Source organism: Rhodamnia argentea, chromosome 10 (genome assembly GCF_020921035.1).
Source record: "Rhodamnia argentea isolate NSW1041297 chromosome 10, ASM2092103v1, whole genome shotgun sequence".
Classification (NCBI taxonomy): Eukaryota; Viridiplantae; Streptophyta; class Magnoliopsida; order Myrtales; family Myrtaceae; genus Rhodamnia; species Rhodamnia argentea.
In genome coordinates this window covers 13,525,156-13,531,155 of record NC_063159.1, presented here as the reverse complement: position 1 = coordinate 13,531,155, position 6,000 = coordinate 13,525,156, and the positions used below count along the sequence as shown (strand labels likewise).

The window sequence follows — 6,000 nt, the reverse complement described above, 5'->3', positions numbered from 1 at the left end:
TTCCATCTCCTCTCTCTCTCTCTCTCTCTCTCTCTCTCTAACCCTTTCTCTCAAAATCTACTGCTTTTGCCCTCCCTTGCAAGGCTGCTGAGGCCTCAGATTCCCTCGTTTTAGAGGATTCCCAAAAGTGCAAGGACCCACTTCATGCACTCATCATTCATGACACATTTGATCTTCAAAACAAAACAAATTATCTACCAATAATCATGTCGATGGTTAGCCCCGAATTTGGTTTTCGCTTCGGCCGATTTTACTAAAACCACTTTCTCGCGTAGTCCGACGACGCATCTCGCCTGTTCGACTAAGCAATAAACAGATGGATGCATAGAAAAGACTTAGGCCTTAAGTAATTAATCGCGGTGAAGGAGGTTGCCGGTTGGCTTTCCGCCAGCAGCATCCCTTGCCTTGGAGGAAATCGATTGACAAGGAAAGAATCTCTTCTTTTACGAGATAAAAGGAGCTTCTATTGTTGTCTCAAAGATTAAATTGGTCCCTAAATTAGATTCGTGTAGTGATGTCGCATCACCACGATAGAAAGGAAAACGACTAACCAATCCTTAGAAAGCCTTCTTGCCTCTGGCTTCTCTGAGGTCTTATGGCAAAGAACTTGGTGCACATTGTGGAGATATTTTCCGAGACTAGACATATTGTCAACTATTCTTGTGTTCAATTGGAGCATTAATTGATGATTTGAAAGATATAAAAGCAACCAGCTCATCGCGTGATTATCGCCAAAGCTACGCATAACATGAGCTTTGCTTTTCTTCCCAATTAAGTTGGGCTCTAGAGTTCCCACACTCGTTTGGAGGAACGGAGACTAATCTGATGACTTTTGTTGTGAGGTAGCGCCGAAGCTGCCGAATCTGGTGGACCGAGTTCATTGCTTAGGAGAAATCCGAGCTTGTCTAGGACTTTATAGAAGTTCATGGTGGTTGAGCGTCCATCAGTTCATCGACAGAACCGGCATGAATGACGAGAACAATAACTTAACTTCAACTATGGAGTTAACGTAAAGAAAACGTTAAACTATGTCTCGAGTTTGAGCCCGTCATGGAGAGCTCGACGCGGCATAAGTGTGGCCTGTATTATGTAGCTGCTTGGGGTATTGATTTAGATGAGCCCGCTTGGACTTTGCTTTCCAAGAAAATTCGGTGGACATGATCTTGGAATTAAAGGAAGGAAAGAAGGGATTCCATGTTTTTTAGTCCGGGAAATTTATGACTTGGCTTTGGATTCTTGTCTTGACCACCTTTGTTCTTCTCGGATTCCATTAAAGCCGAGTGTTGCATGAGAATGAACGCACATGAAACATCCGAGGCAGCAAATGTTAGTTCTGCCCGTGAGTTTGCTTATTGAAACGAATAACACGAGTGATATGAATAATTCATCTGTAGATTTTTTTGAATAAGTTCTCTGTGAGAAATTATGAGATAATATTTTTATGAGTTTGCTTTGGATGTAATTTGAGACCGAGAAATATATTAACGATTGAGCGACTGTAAACTCTGTAATTCTCCGGATTCGTAAGAAAATTCTTTGCCACCGACTCTTCCGGTGGCGTAGATACCTATCTTCGGGCTGAGCCACGTGAATTTTTAGATGTCCTTATTCCATGTTCTCTCACGTTCATCGAATCGCAAGATCTGTTACCTTTTGCATTATTTCACAGCAACTTCGACTATTATCTAATTCAAAGCTGTAATACGTAAAAGCATATGTCAATATTTGAGGGGTGAGATTTTCCTTCGCAAAGAATATACTGCTATTTCAAGTTGGATTTCGTTGGCGAGTATCTCAATTACATTAGTTAAGCAACCAATAGAAAGACTTCGCGGTTTTTAATGCACCGATTGTCGCTTGTCATCCACAACGGGTACATTAAACATCTAATATATTATTCCAAGAAAGTATAGTTGACAAGTGCTTCCAGGATATTAGTTTACAGCACCCAACCAGTTTATCAAATTTTCAGAACCTCCCCGGACATAGGATTCCAAGCATCTTACGTTATACATCGAACTCTGTTTCTAAAGTTTCCAAAAAGAGTGTTTGAGGATTTCCCTGCATATAAAGGTCAGGTTTCGACTGTATAGATAAGGAAGACGGGCCTTCTACAGTGTCTCCGCGTAAGGCGCTCGCTTAGTGGCTGATGAACTCCAACGTGCCACATCATGAAAAATTGTCCACGTTAGCCCCGGTCTGCTGCATGGATTGAATTAGCACAAATACAAAAGGTTTATGACTCAGTTGGTTAAAAAAAAAGTTTATAACTGAATTACCACAATTGCAATAGGTTTATGACTGTTCTGGTAATTATCCCCGCTTGAAGTCATCATAACGCGTCATAAACATTTCTTTAAGTGTTAATCAATAGAAAATGTCGTGGATTACTGCATATACTTATACAAAAGAGCCTTTTGATTAACCCACCTAGTTTAGCATAAATAAATATAAGGTGCTTTATCATTGACAAGCTATTTCGATACGATAACATCAGCTTATTTATGATAGGTTACCAAGGAATGTGATGCCCCGGGAAGACATGACCCTAAAGTAATGATATTGCTATAGAGAGTTGACTGTTTCAACTTAAGGCCAATAGTTTTTTTATAGCACCGATTCACATAATGTGTATCCGTATGTTTTGTAAAACATAAATGATTTGATTTTTTTATATTATCCGCTTCTATCAATTGAAATAATTAGTCAATGGAAAATATATTCATTTTTGACAACAATTTATGTCTAAACATTTTCGTGAACAATCAAAATATTTTTCATTCGTTCATTTTTCTAAGTGATATAAATGATCATTTTTATGAAAATATTTTTCAAATTATTCATCTATCGCGAAAGAAACGCACCTGGTTGAAGTTATTCGTATTAAGATTATTTCGGTTAACCCGTTTATACATGAATAATGGACTGGCCATGTATACTTGACATTTTTCATACATTTATGTTGATTGATTAAGTGCTTAAATTGAATGTAATAGATCTTGTATGCAAATACTAGTGTTGTATGGAGCCTTTGCATTCCACTTTATGGGTGAAACCTTACTTGATACATGTATCTAGGAGTGTCAAAGAAGCCCGAACCGGCCCAACCCTATCCGAAAATTTAGGGTCAGGCCATGCTCTTCTTCGGCCAAGGGTCAAGCGCTGGGTTTTCAAGGTTAAGGGACAAGAACACAAAGTGTGAAAACTTGTCAAATCATTGTATGAACTTAAACAAGCTCCTAAACAATGGCATGGAAAGTTTGACCATGTGATGATCTAAAATGGGTATAGAATCAATGAATGTGACAAATGTGTGTACATCAAATCTATGCCCATTGGATGTCTACTTATTTGTCTATATATAGATGACTTGCTTATTCTTGGAGATAACGTTGAGGTTATCAAAATTACTAAGAATGTTCTCAAGAAGAACTTTGAGATGAAACACTTAGGTGTTGTAAATGTTATGCTCGGCATCAAAATTCTAAGGAATTCTAATGGCCTAAGCTTAACACAATCTCATAACATTGAAAAAGTAATTGAGAGATTTAAAGGATTCACATTAAAGATACGAATAATCCTTTTCTATCACACCTAACCTTTAAGAAAGCATATTGGAAACAATGTCAGACAATTAGAATACTCTCAAGTAATCGATGACTTCATGTACATCATGAACTACATTAGACCAAATATTGCATACCCAATAGAAAAACTAAGCGGATATACAAGCAATCCAGGTCATAAGCATTGGAATGCTTTAGTGAGAGTATTATGGTATATAAAAAATACCAAAGACTATAGTCTATAATATGGTCAATATCCAGCTATGTTAGAAAGATATAATAATGCCAACTAGATCTTTGATTCTGATGAATCAAAATCAACTAGCGGTGTATGTATTTAAACTAGGAGGTGCCGTAGTATCATGGAAATCGTCAAAGCAAATTCTATTAGCGCGCTCCACGATGGAATCAGAGTTTATTGCTTTGGATAAAGATGCTGAAAAAGCGGAGTGGCTTCAACAGTTTTTAAAGGATATACCATTGTGGCCAAAATCTATGTCTGCAATATGCATTCACTGTGACTATCAAGCAGCTATTGCAAGGGCATATAATGTGACATATAACTATAAGTCTAGACACATTCATCGTAGACATAATACCATAAGGCAGTTGCTCTCGCATGGAATAATTTCTTTGAACTTTGTGAAGTCAAAGGAAAACAGTGCGGATCCGCTAACAAACGGTTTATTGAGAGAGCAAAACAAGGGGATGGAGTTAAAACCCTTAACCCAATAAAGAGTTTCCGAGGTGGAAACCTAACCTATGCAATTGGAGGTCCCATGGACTAGGTTCAATAGGACAACGTAAATTTCGGAGACTCTAAAGTGAGCATTGTGTCCCGTTCCTATGATGCAACAATGCTTCCTACAACGTTTTAAGGGCACACTATACGTTTAATGATTCTTATTACTTGGATTTTAACATCCTAGTAAGGTGTAGTAGGATACCTTTAACATGAATGCACCTATATACGTGGAGTTGGCCGACTCTATGAAAATCTTTAAAGGCTGGATTTTCTAAAGCATGCATAAATCTTGAGAGGTTCGGGGTCGAAAGAATGAACGTAACCGAGAACCAATCTTGATTCAAAGATACTCTGTGTGAGGTTATTAACTAGGCTCACACCAACAAATAGCTGTTCAAAACTAAGTTCACAAACTGGTTAAGCATGTCCAATAGGCTTTCACTAAAGAAGGTTCAAAGCAAAAACTACCTATCTTGATGCAAGTGTATATCCACGACACACTTGGAATTTCTCAAGTCTTAGTTCTATTGAGCCATTATGTGGGGGATTGTTGTAATTATGTGGTTTAATGGCTCAATTATTGTCGGCATAACTAACGTGCACTTATGTTAATGTAATCGACGTGTATTTATGTCTGCGCAACTAATATGCACTTATGTTAGTGTAACCGACGAACATTTGTGTCTCCGTAATCGACATGGTTTAATGACACAGTAACCGACGTGAATTAACGCGTAACCGACATGGTTTAATGTTGGCATAACCGACGTTTTCCCGGTCTATAAATAGACGTGTTTCCGTATTTCAAAATTACAAGTCACAACTCAAGCCATAATCCTCTAGTTCTCCCTTAGTCGTCCTCCAAGTCTGCTAATTTCGAGAAGTGTTTGATACGGTCATGTTCGTATAGTGCTGATATAAATAGGTTTGAGGTGTTGTGTCTTGGGAGGCGTAATTCGTGAAGCTACTTAGCACCGTTGGTAGGAACTAATCACCTTAAGGAGATTCGGTTAGTCGTACATCACCTCTTGTCCAATTCTTTTTGAGTTTACAGTATTCAGCAAATTTATTTGTTTTGCGATCTTTTTTTGTAAAGATTGTAATCTGGCTTGACCGATATTAAATGTTGTTATTGCTTTCTATGTGTTATTGTTTTTCTTGTTTCAACAAATAGTGTTACAGATTTTTCCCGACACATTAACATGTGCCCAATTGTTTTCCAACAGGCCACTCTCCAGCAACTTTGCCCGCCGACCGGCGACAGCATTGTCTTTGCCTGTTGAGATAAAAACGTGGAAACGCTAACGGACCTTGCAAATAAGTCAATACGAAATCACCAGAGAAATTACGAGGAACAATAAAGGACCACCAGATACTTACGTGGTTCAACCTCCAGAACAACGCCACGGGGAAGACAAATATAATCCACTATAAAAGAGAACCGATCAACAGCTGTACTCGAAAGTTCCCTAATTAGGCCAAAGCAAACTCACAAGTATTATCTCGCAATCTCACACAGAGAATTTATTCGGCAAACTCATAAAGAAAAGCGATACTCATCTTCTTTGTTTTACAGACGGCCTAACCAAAGCTCGGCATTCAAGTTCTTTCAACTCTCCGGGCCAAGACGTTAGTCCTCTTTCCAGAAGTAAAGGGGAGATCAGGTTCAATTGCAGGAAGGTCAATGAG

The 6,000-nt window shown here is 38.4% G+C and overlaps 1 long non-coding RNA gene across 1 annotated transcript in view; it reads right to left on the bottom strand.

Moving 5' to 3' along the window:
- LOC125312580 overlaps nt 1–6,000 on the bottom strand; it is a 23,924-nt gene continuing 17,924 nt past the window's right edge. Inside the window, exon 3 of the long non-coding RNA XR_007196618.1 lies at nt 1–37. This is a non-coding gene — a long non-coding RNA (uncharacterized LOC125312580). The remainder of the gene's footprint in view (nt 38–6,000) is intronic.